Source organism: Rhinolophus sinicus, linkage group LG02 (assembly GCF_036562045.2).
Source record: "Rhinolophus sinicus isolate RSC01 linkage group LG02, ASM3656204v1, whole genome shotgun sequence".
Taxonomy (NCBI): Eukaryota; Metazoa; Chordata; class Mammalia; order Chiroptera; family Rhinolophidae; genus Rhinolophus; species Rhinolophus sinicus.
This window is the reverse complement of record NC_133752.1, coordinates 142,797,226-142,815,255: the sequence shown is the minus strand read 5'-3', so window position 1 is coordinate 142,815,255 and position 18,030 is coordinate 142,797,226. Positions and strand designations below refer to the sequence as shown.

Genomic DNA, 18,030 nt, shown 5'->3' with positions numbered 1-18,030 from the left:
GATTCATGAGGGATAATGAGTAAATCAAAGTACCACATCACTTATGAATGTTAAATATATATATGTACTGGAATTAGTGCATTATTATGTCACCTATCTTTTTTAAATCGATTTCACCAACAGACCAGACTGTCTTATAGATTTTTTAAAAGTCATTACTTAAAGTATTTAGATTTTCTTTTCATTTTTCAACTATATATTTGACTTTAAGAGACAGGTATAGACTCAGCATGTAAACACTTAAGGAAATCATACAAATCGTGTACCGTGTACACTGTAGTGCAATTCCTTACTTTACAGGGGAAGATAATATAGCTCTCATAGTGATGGATATGATGGATAGAAAAGATATCCAATGTTTATTAGTATTTACTTGCAGCTAAGGCCTCTCTAAATTATTGTTATGTGTCATATGACCTAATCCTTTAGCAGTCTATACAATAATTACTATCTTCTCTCCATTCTATAGCTGAGGAAATAGATAAAATAGTTCTCTTAAGTCAAATAGCTCATTACTGACAGGTGGAAATTGATACCCCAAACATTTCATCACTATGCTCTTCTGCATTTCTCATACCTCTAGGAAGTGACAGAGCCAGATCTAGGCCAGGCTTTCTACAGACCTGATTTAGTTGCTTCAGCCACCAAGGTCATTTGTTTAGTGCCCTTGTTTAGTTATTCTTTAGGATATTGTCTCTTCATTGTACTACCAAGGTAAAAATTTGATCCTCCAATAATTCCGTGTGTGTGTGTGTGTGTGTGTGTGTGTGTGTGTGTGTATGTGTTTTCCATTTTCTGTATGTCAGCGATTTTACATTAATTCAGTATATGCCTCCCTTACCCTTTGGTTAGGTTAAATTGATGCATTTTTGTTTCTAGTACCAATAGGTATCTTTAAAATGCTATATTGGTATGTCAATGGAAAACTCTGCTTCTCAAATACTTTCTCCGATTCTGCTTTGGACAGTTGCTTCAAGGATTATAACTGTTATTTCTGATGACTATAGAAATAGTAAATATTGTGCACAGGGTTTTGTTCCTCTATCCCATGGGTCAGGTGTTCTTTAATAATGCTCTGCTAGAGCAACACTCAAAGTCATCGTGCCCATGAGCTGTAAAATGTGTTAATGTTAAGATATATAGTTTTCCCCTTCTTAAATACACCTGAAATAGATTCCTATGGTGAATTAATTTGTCTGTTACATTTTGACCTCAGGTCCTATATAGTCATAATTTTCTGTTGCGTAGATAGTTGACTAACTTATAAGCAGGACAAAAAATTTATATACCTTTTTAGTTAAGTCAAGCCTTAATTGACTTTATTAGTTTTAAGCCAACAGTTTCAAAGTTCCAGGGCCTTAAGGCAATACAAGTTTATTTCTTGCTTAAGCAATGTTTCATCCAGTGGCTATGCCATCACCTAAGGCTTTGTAGTGTTCCCTGAATCTGATCCACCCAGCTGGACAGAGAATGAATGTAGATGTCATGGCAGATCATATGAGATATTTTAGGGGCCAGGCCTACAAAGGACAGACATCATTTCTGCACACATTCGGCGGGTCAGAACTCTTATACTGCCCTACCGAGAGGCTGGGGCTGCAGTTGGGGTTGCTGGAAAATACAGGAAGAAATCCTAGAGGAAGAAATGAATAGGATAGCATCCAGTGAAGTCTCTGACTGTGCTTAATATCCCAATAATCATTCTCCATCAAATGAAAGCAAGATGTGTTTATGGACTTGTCATGGTCATTTGACAACCTGCTATGCCCTGGATGTATTTAAAAGGAGGCTGAGAATGAAGAATGATATAAATTTCTCAAACCATTAAATCTCAGTATCAAATTATAGTAAGTAAATATCTGTAATATATTTATCATTAAATAAATGTTTTCATTTTATTCATGTTCTTATTTTTCTATTTTTAATACAGTATAAATGTTCAAAAACACAAAAGAGAACTCTTTTGAAGTTCATTAAGAAAGTGGTAGTTTGGTTAAATAGTTATCAATTTAGAAGAAAAAAACTACCTTAAAATGTTTAGGGCGATAGATGAAGAAAACATATACAGATAAAAGATCAAGAGGGATTTTGTATCTGGTTGTTTCAAGAAAGCAATACCAGATGCATGAAAATACTTAATATGTGGTAATTGATAGTAATATTGATAGTAATATACCAAATAATTAGTTGGCATATTACTTAGAACCCTTATTCATCAAGGCTGAGATATTTTGTATGTCATTTTTTGCCATAGAGAAAAGTCAGGAATTGCAGAAATTACTACTTTCTGGTCTTTCTCTTAAAAGTGGAAAAGCAATTCCAGGCCTACTGCATACTGGATAGAAATGTCACTACCTACTATGACCCTGTGGAATGGAGACCTCATACACTTACATAGTTTGTTGGAAATAACATCCATGTCTTCTCTGGATAATTAGTTTTTAATCTTTTATCAAAAAATATTTGGTACATTTAAAACTATAATCTTAATATGAAAACAATTCGTCTTATATAGATGCAGATAATTTTTTCAGGAACATACTATTTTGAACAAAGTTCTGATAGATTCAGCTAGTCTAAGACACCAATATCGGTCCTGTTACTCAGGTGGAAGTGTTTTTTCAAATGTGGTCCACAGATTTTTCTGCTTCTGAATCATGGGTTGCTTGTTAAAAATGCATAGTCCTGGGTCTTATCCCAAACCCTCTTTTATCAGAATTTCTGTGGGGAGAGTTCAGACACTTGCATTTCAACAAGCATCTCCAAAAACCACTTCTCTTTAGATACAGCATAGGGATTCACTTTTGTAGAAGAAAATCAATATTTTATGTAAAAACATTTAAATTTTCCTTTAATATTTGAAAGATCTCTATTCACAGAGGCCTTTTAGGTTGATTATTATAAAATAAATTCAAAGACCATAGGGTGACACGGCAGATAATGTACTGTAAAGTAGGAATGACTCTCTCTACGAAGTGACTGAAACACTCTGTTCAATGTAATGCTAATTACATTAGCTTACAGAACATCTAAGATCTGGCACGTTCATTAGGGCTTAGCATTCAACCTATTAATCAGCACGGTGGGGTCACCGGGTATGATGGAGGGTGTGCAGAGGCCTGGCCTGTGATGTCAGGGCTGGAGTCTCTTGTAGTAATTAGTTGGCATCTGGGCCTTGGTAGCAAGGTATTATCTTCCGTTCTGATGTCTGAATTAAAAATGAAACTAATAAGAGGTATGTGGGAAGGACGGAAAATAATGCAAATTATGTTTATCCCTTACTTCATCCTTAGAATAATGGCATTAAATTACACAACCCATCTGGCCATCCATATGGTCTGCTGGAGCTCTAACGAATTTCAGCAAATAGGTCAAGCAGAGTGGTCACCCCATTAATAAAGCACTAAGTAGAGGTAGAAAACATATTACAATTTAAACTTTCCACATTGTTTAGATGGATATAGGGATTTATTTTGTAAACAGTAATTACATAGGATTATCTTTTACTGCAATGTTTATCTTTGTTACTCTATCAAAAGATAATGTGAACATGCTTAGCTATATAATTACTGAGTACAGATTTGGGACTGCCAGCCTCTGTGAGTACGTCACGTTATTTTTCTGGTAATGTCTTTTATGACTTGGAAGAATCAGCCATTTTGGAGGGAAGAGTTGGCTTTGTCTCCATGGTAACTGTTCTGTTTTATGTAAGCAGTGACTGCCAATTGTGTTAAAGTCATGGTGATGGTTTCATGATGGACTGCTTTACACAGGGGACCAAGCATTAGCCCACCTTTTTTGAGGCCAAGAAGCAAAAGGTTTTAGGCATAGGAGGTTGGTGGCCATAATATACAATGTGTATTTTTCTATTCCTTCTTAAGTCTAAGTAAGCACATTGTATTATTTTGCTTAGTGTTCTAAATATTTTGCAGAATAAAAGAGACCATTAAAGTAAGTCATATAGGGCTGTATCTTAGCAGCAATGATAAGTTCCATTTCTGTGTTTGAGATAACTAGGGCTGTCATCTTAGCTTTACATAGACCATAAAGTACTAGGTACACTTGGACAGTCCTGTGCGAGCAGGCTGGGTACTCCTTCTAGCTGTGCCTTTGTTTATTTTTTTGTTGTTTTTAATCCATGAGCGTGGATATTGCTCAAGTTTTCCTAGGAAATACAGTACAGTGTGGCAGAAGCCATTATGCTCATCATCGATCCATGAGCTTCTGTGCATTTTTCAGCTTCTTTACGCATAGGTTGAGGCCAAGTGACTAGTTCTAATCAATAAAATGTAAGCGTGTGTCCACCTGGACACCCTGACAAGGCAGTTCCAGCTGGTGCGCATCTTACGTTTCCTTCTTCCCAACTGCATCAACTTTGCTTCACATGACATGGCTACTGGGGAAGATCCTTGGCCCACCTTGTACTTTGAATGAGTAGGAAAGACAATTTTATTAAGTTTCTGTGGTGTGTTAATGCAGAAAAACCTAGACTATACTGAGTAATATAAACATGAAAGCTTCAATTGTTGTATAACTATAATAACAATTATGTAAATTATACGTGGGCCCTAGAACAGACTATGAGATGCCATTTAGCATATACTATGCCATAAGAAGGTTGGTAGATGTGTTACTTCTTCAGATCTCTGTTAGGGAAGGGGAAGCCTTCAGAGTCTCAAATGAAAAAGGAGGTGTAAGTGGAAATCATCATTGCCAGTTTTCACGGGAATAAAAGTTCAAGGCACAGACTTAGGGGTCAACCAAGCCCATGCAGCTTCTTGTGATTGAAGGCTCATTTTCCATCTCATGACAGGGATGGAAGGAGGCAGAGATCAAGGGCAGATCGCAAGTACATATGCTTAGGTCTGTGAAACTTTGCCAGGAGATACTTTCCCTCCAAAAGTCTCGTAATCAGGTCCAAATAATATTGGATTATTATTGCATGTTATTTTCAGCAGCAAATAATTTAAGAAAATGTACTGAAATCTTTTTTTTTTATATGTGTGCTTTAGATAGTAAACATTCCACTTACTGACTTATAAAAAGAACCTCCTTAGTAATACGTGGCCTGGCAAGAATGCCTTTTCTGGATTTTGGCTTGAAATTCCTCTAAAATATTATTATATCATTACCTATTTTATGCAGGTGTGTTTTGATGGCAAATGACAGAAACCTGATGCAAAGCCCTTAAGGTCTAAGAGAAGTGTTTCTGTGTACAAATCAGAGGAGCAGCACAGGTACTAGTGCCTTCCAGGTCAACCAACACCAGTGACTTCTGTTTGTCTATCACATCGCTCTCCCTTCTGTCTCCTCTGCTCTTTCCAGGGAGGGTGACTTTGCTTATTTATTTTGATATCCTCCCCCTGACACAGGAAGGATGATTACCAGGATCTCAGTTTTATGTTGCAGTCTCAAATTTGACAGAGAGAGACTGGGCCTCTTCCCTAAGTTATAATTTGACAAATTCTGGGGAAGATTGCTGGGACCTGGCCTACTTTACATCTGCCCCTGCAGGCAGGGGATGAATGGGGGGCAGCCTGATCATTGGCAGCCTGAGTGGAACTATGCATTTGGGTTAGAAAAGGAGCAGTCCCTTCAAAGAAGGATGAACGGCTCCCAGAGAGGAAGGAAGGTTTTTGAAGAGACTAAACAGGTGCTCGCTACTTGACTTTTTAAGAATACAGACTATTACATGATTTCCCAAGATTAAAACTATGTGTTACTTTTTATACTAATCACTCTTGAGTAATTTTGCATTTAGATAATTTCTCTATAGCCAAGTAGTTAGCTAGATATATGTCAAAATGCATATACTGTATTTAGAAACTCAATCGCTTAATGAAATATGATACTTAGAAGCCATCCAGAGACTCAATTGCACCTTACAAGTGTTGGTCCCTTGAGTGGAACATAGATATGGCAATTCCTGGGATCTCAGGAGGGTTTATTAATAGTTTAATAGTCCAGTGAGAGGCACATGAGCATTGCCATTAAAATAATGAGCTCCAAAATAACATATGAAATGTGGGCTTTGTTGTTTGGGCCACCTGTTTGACCTTTGGGCCTTCACTTTCCCCATCTGTGAAATCATAAAAGAAAAAAATACATTATGTATTTGTACATGTGGTATCTATTGCTCGGGGTCGTTGTCAGGAATTATAATATCAGGATTATGGTGTATATAAAGTACTGAGTTTCATGCGTAGGGATTTTTAGTGTTTGATTCATGGTAGTTGTTTCTTTTGCTACCTCCAGAACTCTGAGAAATAAATTTCTATTGTTTAAGACATTCAGTCTATTATTATACTATTTTGTTATGGGAGCACAAGCTGACAAGTGCAGGCAGACTTCAGCTTGATTTTTTTGATCTTCCTTAATACTCTGTGAGCTACTGTTAGTTCTCATTGAATGCTTTCTTCTTTAAGTAGAATCCATATATGATAGATACGTGTGGGGTTAAGTTCCAGAAAGGTCCTATTGAGTCCTCGTGAGGTATAGCATGAAGTAGTTTCCTGAACTGTATAGGTTAATCTGAAAACTATTTCTATGGATGTTTCTTTCAAAAGAAGGAGCCATCGTATACCCCCTCAAACAGCATTTATATTAGAATTGAGAATATGCAACAGGTTTTCTAATTAATTATTTTAAAATGACCTTATAAAAATAGAAATTTTATATTTTCATATGCTGTGAGTGATTTAAGTTTGATAGATTATATCAGGGAATTGGAATATCCTTTGAATACTTCTTTCTTCCTTTAGTATAACAGTAGTGACTTTGGCAGAGTAATTGCACTATTCCAGAGAGGTTTTTAAATGATGAATCTAGATGGCTGCCCTTGAGCAAGAATTTGCTCATCTGGTTAGAATTACATATGTACATGTGGGGTAGATAGATGTAACCCTAAAAGAGGCCTCTGGCTATGGCAAACTCTGATCTGCAAAACCCAGCTATTGCACAAATACTTATTTGTGATCACCAGAGGTGGGGATGCATAGGTAACTGATTATTATAACTGGGGAGAAAACCTTACGTAATTCCATTCGTTCATTTATTTACCCTACAGATATGCATTGAGCATCTGTTGTTGAAAAGTACTGGCTTGGCACTGGGAAAACCACACCAAACTATCAGACTCAGGCTATACTTTCAGGATATGAAATAGCCATTTTCACCCTTCTTTATTTAACTGTAGTTATGATACATATGAGTAAAGGAACACAGTAGTGCCATGAAACTATATAAAAACAAAGCAGATCTTAAATCTGAGCGATCAGGAAATGTTTCTTTGAGCTGAACTTGAAGGAGGAGGATGCTGCATTAATCAAATGAAGGGAAGGATTTGAAGCAGAAGAAATAGTATATGTGAAAGCCTTAAAGGGGAAGAGTTATAGAGAATTCTAGTAGCCCAAAGGAGGTGAACTGAGTATATGACAGCAAGATGAGGAGCGGTGTAGTTGATGACCTAAAATCTACCAAAATTATCCTGGGCAACATATTTTGTGTCCATGCAGATACAAGAGAAGAGAATCAGAAGATGGGAGTCTAGAGTACCAAGACCACAACTTTGTGTACTTTCCCCCATTTTGTTGTATTTTAGGGACATATTCATAATTCCAAATGTGTTCAAGTACAGTCAGTTCTCATTATTTTCCTTAGTTATGTTCTATGGCATTTCCATGGACACTGAGTTAATGAACACCGAACTCTTATCCCTAGGGGCAATGCAGGGTTAGGTTCCTGTGAGCCTCTGGTCACATTTTCATGAACAGATCAACACCTAATCTTGTTTTATGTGTTTCTGTTTAAAGATATTGTGTTTAATATATATTTTTGATTCACTTACATTGAACTCACGGCAAACAGCACTGTACCTCATGCCTGAACAGAAGGTAACGTATATATTTTCTCCACAAGGCATGGCACAGCCTCCTGGTGCTTAGGAACACCAGCCAGCATTTAAGCACTGTACTTGAAGGCCATTTTAAACAGAAAAATCACCAACAAAAAGTACAAAAATGTGGGAAACATGACACTAGGTAGAGAAAAGGACACTTGTCTGCAGTATGAGAACTGAAACAAGTAGGTGGAGTGTCACCTCATTAGACCTCAGCTGGGAACATGCATGTTGGTTGCAATTTTTCCCCATTCTGCACATCTCCATGAGTGACTGAAAAAGCACCACAAGTATTGATTTGGGAGTTATGAATACATTTTAGTGCATAAACGAGTTCAAAAACATGGATGAAAGACAATGAGGATCAGCCACACCTGTAGACGTTTCCTCTGATAGAACTAGCTTCCGGGGCTATATAAAAAGATTTGGAGTTACCCAATTTTTGGGTAACTCCAAAAATTGGAGTTAGGGTTTTATTTGTTGTTTCTAAGAGTGGGATAAGTGTGCACAACCTCAAAGTTTATTTACATTAGGATTTATGTAGATAGACGTTGATTAGCTCCCTGGATTTTACTGGTTCTTAATAAAGGAATACAGCTTTCATGTTTTTAAAGTTACAATAGTGACACTTAGATCTTTTTAGTGACTAGGAGGGCATTAAGTGTAAAGCTTTGGAAAGCGTCTTTGGAAGCTCTGATAAAATTTTGAAGACAGATGCTAAAGTGATGCCCCATAGCCTTGCACTGTTCTGATTAAAATGTGCTCTGCATACTATGGAAATGTCTGATGACTATAGTATTCTGTTGGTCTGTGTTGTTCTTTGGCTTCCCCTCTCATGCAGTCAATGATTAGTTTAGAAATTCATGTGAGAGACCAAATGGAAGCAAGCTTTATGTTTTCTCAGCACCCCAGGAATGAATGTGCGTTCCTAGAAGGCTGAAAAGGAATAAATCCAGTAAATAGAACTCTGAAATGCTTCAGACTCATCTGTTCTCTTCAGCTGATGAGTAAAATGAGTCTGTAAATAAGACTCTGGGTGAAATCTAAATAATGAACAAAGGGGAACAAAAAGGAAAACATTATTTATGTTTAAGTTTCTTTTGGAGTTTCTTTTAATTTTTGCAAGCTTCTACCAGATAACCCAGTGTTCATGTCCTTGACTTACATTCATATAGAAGCATAAGAATCATCCATAGACCAAAATCATGAAAGCATCCTTTTAGTCCTTTTAATTAAGATAAAAAAATATCATACAGTAAGTTAAAAATATTTGAGATTTTTTTTCTCAATTGGTGTAAGTTGTTGTAATACTAATGGGAAGATGAAATGGTGTGTGCTGTGCAAATGAGAGTTGTGAAATCTCTGTGGCTCAAATAATAGATGGTTGCTTATTTGACTTTTGGGCAAGAACTGGGCTGCAGAAACTGTTTTTGAAACAGAAGTCTGTCTCAATACTTCAGATTTCTGTCTTCTTCCAAAGCGTGGACATGAATGTAGAGATTGAGAAACTTTTTAAAGCCTCTGTACATTCCCTGTCCCTTGTTGTCTGGGACAAACTTTGTTTTTGTCCCTCTCAGAAATATGCAAAGGGTTGAATTTTAATAACCTCAGTTAGAGTGTCCTTGAGCATTTAGAGGTTGTCATTAACCTTCCAGATACTTCTTGGGTACAAAAAGTATTTCATGATTAGCTTAAAATACATGTAAAATATCTATGTAGAGTTAATTTTGCCTTTTCAGACAAAGAAAACCAAGTTTAACGAGATGACTCAGATAAAATGAACTAAAGCCTTTCTCATGAACACTGTTCCTATCAAGAAATGATATTAAGTAACTTTACGCTTTAATATTACTTAGAAGTGTTCCTTCAATCAAACATGATATGTTTTAGAAGCTGGGTAAAACTTTACAAGGGCAGCATAACCTCTGCTCCTTAAAGTTGGTTCCCATATTATTTCAAACACAACTGAATAGAAGCTTGAGGTAATTCATGAGTGCTTGTGAAACTGCTTTCCCTGACAAAACAGCTTGGTCCATGCATACTATTAACATTCCAAACTATGCTTGTGGCACGAAAAAGGAAAACATTTTTATTCATTTTGTGTTTTAATTTATTTTTGTGACCTCTTATTTTGTCTCTTTGACTAAATTTATTCTTTTACAAAAAAAAAAAAGTGAACGAACTAGCTGTTAATGTTGGATAATTATTGTATATAGATTTTTAAAAATCTATCTACTTGTGAAGAAACAGTGAAAAATAGAAATGCTTTTTGTCTTCTATATTTTTGGCATTAATTCTCCCTTGGGGAGTCCGTAGTAGTGGCAAAAACACATCTCACAAAGAATTTGAATTCCTGTTTGGTTTCAGACAACGCTTTTTTGTTGCTTTAGCTAAATCATATTTATTTACCATAGAGTGAATTTAATAAGGTTCAAATTAAATTAACTGACCATTTCAATATTGTTACCTTCAATGATACTTATATAACATTCATGATTTTCCTATTGTAACTATTTTTTTAAGAGGTGTTTTTTTTTTTTCCTACCAGCAGTCCATTTCACTTATTCCTTTGTAGTGCATAATCATTTTTTATTCTACTTTTCTTTTTTTTTAAAATTAGTTTCAGGTGCACAAAACAATGTAATAGTTAAACATTTATCATTTATATCCGTCACACAGTGTCAACCCACCTCGCCCCATCCACCATCCCTCTGACATCATACACAGTCATTACATTTCCACTGTCTCCGCTCCCAATGCTGTACTCCGCTTCTTCCTGTAAATATATATATATATATATATATATATATATATATATATATAATTGTAGTTGACATTCATTATTGTTCATTTTCAGCCTCAGGTGCACAGTGCAGTGATCAAGCACCTACATCATCCCTGAGGTGGTCTCCCCAATGAGACAAGTGTCCACCGGATACCCCACAAAATCTCTACAACGTTATTGACTACACTCCCCAAACTGATCCTCTCAACCCCGTGGTCATCTTGTGGTTACTGACTGTGCTTTCTAATCCCCTCACCTTCCCCTCTATCCCCACACCCGCTCCCATACAGCAACCCTCAGTTCCTCCTCCATGCCTCTGAGACTGCCTCTGATTAGTTCATTCATTTATTCTTTTCTTTAGATTCCACATATAAGTGAGATCATATGGTATCTGTCTTTCTCTGTCTGACTTATTTCACAAAATCATTGGTTTTTAAGTAAAACTGATTTTTTTTACTACATTTCTAAACAAAGGCACCTTTTTTTTTTTCTTTCTAGAGGTAGTGGAATAGTGGTTTAGCATGGGGCTTTGGATTGGCTGAGTTGAGATTCCAGCACTGCCACTTACTAGCTCAGTAGTTCTGGCAAGTTACTTAATGTATCCCTCCTTCAATTCTTTATAAATAAAATGTCCAAATTTCTTTTCTTGAATATATATTTCTGAACTCTCTGTTGATTCTTTTCATCTCCCCTAATTAAACACAACAAGGAAGTACAGTGTGATTATCCAGGCAAGCATAGTTACCACTTAAACCTGTGTATATTGCGGTAATGTTCCAGCATTGAGCTTACTTAAGGTGTTTTGAAAATTCAAAATTATCCAAAGACCTGGACAGCATCTCCAGTGTGGAAACTAGGAAAAATGGAATTAAGAAGAAAAGAATCATATGATATTGCCAATGTTCTTAGATTTCGACCTAATAAAATTATAGAAATAATAACATCCATCTTTCTATTACTTAGATGACATTTTGCCAATCTTTCTTCTAGCCATTGTCTAAATTTGATGTTTTAACTTTTAGTCCTTGCTTTAGTCTTTATCTTCTAGGTTTCTTTCCCCAAATTTCTTATTTTTTTAGTGAAGTGGACTAAGAAAATCTACCTGATGTGGGAATAAATAGGTTGCAAAATCTATTGTAATTGTAGAGAAATCATTATTTTATCACCTTTTGCTGTGAATGGCTGTGTATTTTTTTGAAGAGACTTGAACACAGTATGTGTACAAAATTAGCACCATACTCAATGACATAATACGGCCAGAGAAAATTCAAAATAGAGAAGCTAAAATGATCAGAAACACATATTTGTGAGTTTGTGTTTGTTTTTGAAATAAAGAATACCTCTTCTACCAAGACAGACAAATCAGATTTTGTCTTTACAGGGTAGAAATACCAAGTGTAAGAAGAGCTATAATAAAACAATATGAAGTCCTGAAGGGTATGGATTATGTGAATAGGTGTGTTAACTAAATTTCACGATATTGGAATTGCAGTGAGAAATGAGAAGGAAAAACAGGGCCCAAGATAAGCCTGAAAAATATAAATTTTACAATATAAGAGAATGATAATCCAATAGAATTTATGATCCCAATAAAAAAATGAATTAGACCAAAATTTTAACAGAATCAAATAAAGTTTTGATAAATTTATGAATGATAGTTCTAGATATAAATAGAAACAAAGGTACATAATATATACACCTTATCAACCCAGCCTTATTGGAGATTGTTGAATTATGAATTTATTAAGAATAAAATAGCATGCTAATTTTCAAGGAAATACTATAAATAGGATTCAGACCTCTGTCTGACTTTAAAGTTCATATTTCTGTTTGCTTTCATATTTAGTTATAAAATAATTTCTTACCACTATACCTCATTCTTTACTTTCCTAATTTTCAGGTTTGGGTAATGTGCAACAGCCATATATTCCATCCATCCATTATGGCATTGCTGTCAAAAGAACACAGAATTGGAAGGACAATAGATTTGTCCTAGTTTGGAATTTTCTTAACATTATTGTTACTTACGTATTTGTAGTTGACTTAAATTTCTTATTAGGTCAACCTTTTTTTTTTTTTTTTCCTTTCTTGTAGCACACATTCATGAATTTGGTCTATGTTTAATTATGCTTTAAACTTATGAAGGCATAATTAGTTCTCATGTTAATAGAAATGTATCTTTCTATTTAAAAAGGACCAGTCATGGTAATGTGAACTTCTTATGCTACTAAAATAAAATGGAAAAAAAAGGTATTTTTTTAAGTCAAATGGACCGAGGAATGTCCTATTTCCAATAACTCCTTAAGCATGTTATCTAGCCCCTCTAAGCTTTAGTGCTTTCTCTACAAAATGGGAGGAAATTATGAATTCCAACCCAGATATTTTGTTGTAATAACAAAGGTAGTACATGAAGTTGTCATCATCATCATCATCTTCCAATCCCTCTTCAGTGAGAGCCTAACTGCCGCGCTTACATCCTTAAACTTGTCATTAGCAATAACTTTTAAACCCTTTATAATCTCAGTTTTTTAATATCCTACTATTCACCACCATGTCCTATTTTCTAGCCCATTTCCTCCAGGTACCCCAGCTCTACTAATCTTTCAACAACCCTGGTACTATCTATTGATACTGCCACATTTATCACTGCTCCCCTCATGCCATCTTTACCCTCCTTACCTAACGAGATGTCAGATTCAATGAGTATCACTTCCTTGCATACATTCTCAACTTTCATACCCACCATTCATGTTCCTGTATCCTCGCTGAAACCAGAGCTGGTTAAAGCTTGTTTGTCACCTGCTCAGTGCCTACACCTGCGCAGCTAAATGTAACAAGGAAAATGTACTGCAAGATTGACTGTTGTTGTTTTTTTTAAATTCATGATCAGTAATTTCAAGTAGTCCCTTAAGCTGCCTGGTAACCATACTCTATATTTTGTTGCTGTAACCCATTTTCTCTCCCATTCTATGAGATGATTATTTGTTTATTGAATCCTCATGCATAAAATCCACTATCATCTCTTTCTTCATTCTTCACCCCAGGTGATAAATTTAATTCTTATTTCATTCAGAAAATCAAAGTAATCAGAACCAACAAATGTTTCTTACCTGTTTACATTTGGGCCTGTATACTTTACCTTCTGTCCTGTACTGTCTGCATCCTAGCTAAGGTCAACTCCTTTACTCATGCATTTTATCTTACTGCTCACCTGTTGAAGGTCATTACTACAGATGAAATTCTTTTCCCTTCCCCAATAACAATAGCTCCCCTTACAACAGGATAATTCCCATAGCATATAAACATGATGTTATATCTTCCAACTTAGGAAAAAAACAAGACAAAAAAACATTCTCTAGACCCATATTTCCTGTCAGCCACAACCCTATTTATTTCCTTCCTTTTAAGCAAAACTACTTGAAAGTGTTGCTGTATTTATTATCTCTAATTTCTTTCTTCCCAATTTCTTTACCCCATATTCCAATCGGATTTTTGCTCTTACCACTCATTGGAAATTGCTCTTTTTTAAGATCCCTCATGACTTCTATTATCAGTTTAGTGGTCAGTTCTCAGTCCTCATCATACTGGACCTTTCAGCAGTATTTGATATACTGTGTTTCTCCGAAAATAAGACCTAGCTGGACCATCAGCTCTCATGCATCTTTTGGAGCAAAAATTAATATAAGACCCGGTCTTGTATTATTTTATGTAAGACCTGGTATTATATTATATTATATTATATTATATTATATTATATTATACCCGGTGTTATATACTATCTTATATTATCTTATATTATCTTATATCATATCATATCATACCATATCATATCATATTATATCCAGTCTTATATTAAAATAAGAGTGGGTCTTATATTAATTTTTGCTCCAAAAGACACATTAGAGCTGATGGTTCGGCTAGGTCTTATTTTCAGGGAAACACAGTAGTAGTAGATCACTCTGTCTCTTATTAAATACTTTCTTAATTTTACTTGTAAAAGACCACACTTGTGTTTTTTTTCTTTTGATCCAATTAGACATGTCATTGAAATAGTTTTTCCTAGTGTTTCTTTAGTTTCTTAAACTATCAACATCGAAAGGCCAGCTCTTGGATCTACTCTTTTCCATATGCACTTGCTCCATAGGTGATTCATACTTTCTCATGACTCGAGTTATTATTTATAGGTGAATGACTCCCAAATTTATCTCTGTACTCCCAGTAGTTCCTGAACTCTAGTCCTGTATATAAATCTCCTTTCAACATATCCACTCAAATGCCTAATAAACATCTTTAACTTAGCCTATCTAAAATTGATCTGATGATATTCTCCCCCAAACCTGTTGATCAGACCAAAAAGGTTGGAGCGATTCTTGATTTCTCTCTCTCTTTTTTTCTTAATCCCAATTAGCACATCTTTTGGTTCTAGCTTCTAAATAAATCCAACATCTGATCATTTCTCATATCTCTACTGCCATTACCTGGTTCAAGGCACTATTATTTACATATTATTTGTAGCCTATGATTTGGTTTCCCTGTTCCTGAATATAGCTGCCAGTAAGATCCTTTTGTAACCTAAGTCTAGTCTTGTCCGTTGTGCAAACTTACCCAAGGATTCCCATCTCACGCTGAGTATCTAATCTCCCCTATTACTTCCCTGGCCCTATTATTCTTGTCCTGCTCATTTCTGCTGTAGCTATACTGTTCACCTAGTGTTCCGAGAAGATGCCAGCCATGCTTTCCTCTCAGAGATTTGTCCCTATTCTTCCCTTTACATGGAATGATATGCCCTTGAATTTATAAATGGCTATCTTTGTGCCCCCACTTCTTTCAGATTTTCACTCAAAATTCACCTTCTCAGAGTGGTCTTCCAGAGCTATCCTATCCAAAATTTCAACATCACATCCACACAGTTCTACGCTCCTTTCTTGCATTAATTTTTCCCTGTGTAGCACTTATCCCATTACTTAGTTTTTATTAGGATGGCATTGTCCTGTAGAGCAGCTTTCTGTGATGATACAGATGTCTTTAAAATTTGATTGTCCAATATATGTTATCTACTAGCCACACGTAGCTATTATTAAACACTTGACATGTTCAAATTAGCTTAAGAAAGGAACTTATTTTTTATTGTATTTCATTTTAACTAATTTAATTTATAAAACCTTCAGTTGGCTAATGGCTATCACATTGGACAGTGCATATTTGGAAGGTAAACTTTCAGTCCACCACAGGAATATAAATATAAGGAGTGCAGGGATTCCCCTCCCCCCCCATTTTGTTTGCTCTTGTATCCCTAGTGAGTCGATAAGCCCTGGCACATAGTAGGTGCTTAATATTTTTTGAAGGAATGAACAAATGGATCATTATCAACATTTTTGTAATAATCATAAAATAAGCTGTGAAAGACTGGGTTCTGTTCCTAGCTTATGCTACTCTATAATGGTATGATTTTTCAGGAGTCATTTCTTTTCTTGGAAAGCAGATTACTTCATATTTTTTCTTTCATTTCATAAACATGTATTGAGTTTCCCGTATGTGCCAGGAATTATGCTAGATATTGATGTACAAAGATGAAAAAGACATGGTCCCTGACCAGGAGTTTCATCCAATGAGGAAAAAAGAGAAGTGAAAATGATTAAATCTATGTGATAAATTTAAAGAAAGAAATATGAACTGCTTTTGGAGAAAAAAAATAAAAGGCAGCCTCAATGGTCAAAGGAATACTTGGTGGGAAGAGGAATGGCAAGACTTCCTGCAGGATAGTGAGGATTTGTAATGTTTAGAAAGAGTCAGTCTTTTAACACGTTGCGTACGGATCACGAGAATCTTCACGAGGGATTTAAACCCCGCCGTACGCAACGTGTTAATTTAAGCGTGACAGAGACCATATTTGAAATTCCTTCCTATAGCATAAAATGTGGAAATGTGGGATATTTGAGTGAGAGGCATTGCGTAATATGACTTTATGTGCTATTATAAGGTTGCAGTGTAAATATGCAGAAAAATCTCTTATAAATTCTGAAATCCTTCAATTACTTTTATTGGAGTTCGAAAATAATAGTTATTTGTTTTTAATCATTGTTCCTCTGTTTGCACTGCTTTTTAAATTTCTGTTGCCTTTTCTTTTCATGTATATCAGAAGTATTCTGCTGATAGTGAATATTTTACAAATCCTTCTTTTTTCATTCCTAAACAGTCATGCAGGTTATAAAAAACTGACAATAAAAAAATAATTATTATGGAGATAAAAAATACATAATATCATTATATATAACATAATGTATATACTATATATGACTTTAATATCACAGACACTGCATTAGCTTCTAAGCAGTCATGACACTTTCCAAGAAAAGCTTAGTGCAGAAAAGGCTGAAAAGTCCTGGAAGTGCTGAGCAGCGTCTTGTAGCTCATCAGTGGAATACAGCTTGTGTGTCCATCTCTTATTCTAGTGCTGAGGATTAGGTGACAGTGGAATAAAGAGCACTGTGAATGTGGTAAAGCAGGGTGCTGTTTCACCTTTCACACCAGCCAAAGAGCATATCAGGTGTCTCCCCTGAAAGCTTAGTTTGTTGTCATAGTTTAATATCAGTTTTCAGGTACATATATCAATGAAGAAAGATGAAAATAAGATTATTAAATAAGAAGACTAACATTAATATTAATAATATGCTTAAAAAAACATCACATTTTTCTTGAAGTTAGTCTTCAGGTTTTTGTATCAATTATAGACAAATAATTATGATTGACTTTGCTAATCTAATGTATTACTTACCAAATAAATACATGGTGTGCTTTATATGATAGAATTTATAGTAGTAGACTTGCTGGAACCAGTTGGGTGCTTATATCTGAGATGTTTGCCAAGCTGCAAAACAGAATAAGGCTAGAATTTAAGACATAAATGTGACTCTGTAATTTAGTTATATAGAACATTATTAACTAGTTAACAGTGTCATTTTCATTAAAAGTATTTCAAGAGATGGTGGAGGTATATTTTTTATTTGAGGAATAATTTCTTTTTACAATTGAGACATATATAGAATTTCTGCATTTAAGAATATAACAATAACAGAAAGTCCATATCAGTTTTTTAACCTGTGAAATGAAAGGGAAAATGGAAAATTTTTAGTTTATGAAAATACCAATAGATTAGACAAATTATGCAAAGTGTAGTATGCTTCCTACTATATAATAAATTACTCAAAAAAATGATAGCTATTGATATTCCAGTGCTTAAGAATATCAGTATTGTTGAATAAATGTTTTCCCTCAGGAACACATCCGTATTTAATCACAGAGATACAGGGAATAAGTTTTGCTTATAACTGAAGAGATAGAATGTTGC

The 18,030-nt window shown here is 35.1% G+C and overlaps 1 protein-coding gene across 3 annotated transcripts in view; it reads left to right on the top strand.

Annotated features, from left to right (window-relative positions):
- SLC16A7 (solute carrier family 16 member 7) overlaps positions 1-18,030 on the top strand; it is a 156,275-nt gene that overhangs the window by 86,986 nt on the left and 51,259 nt on the right. The gene's annotated exons all lie outside the window — the stretch shown is intronic.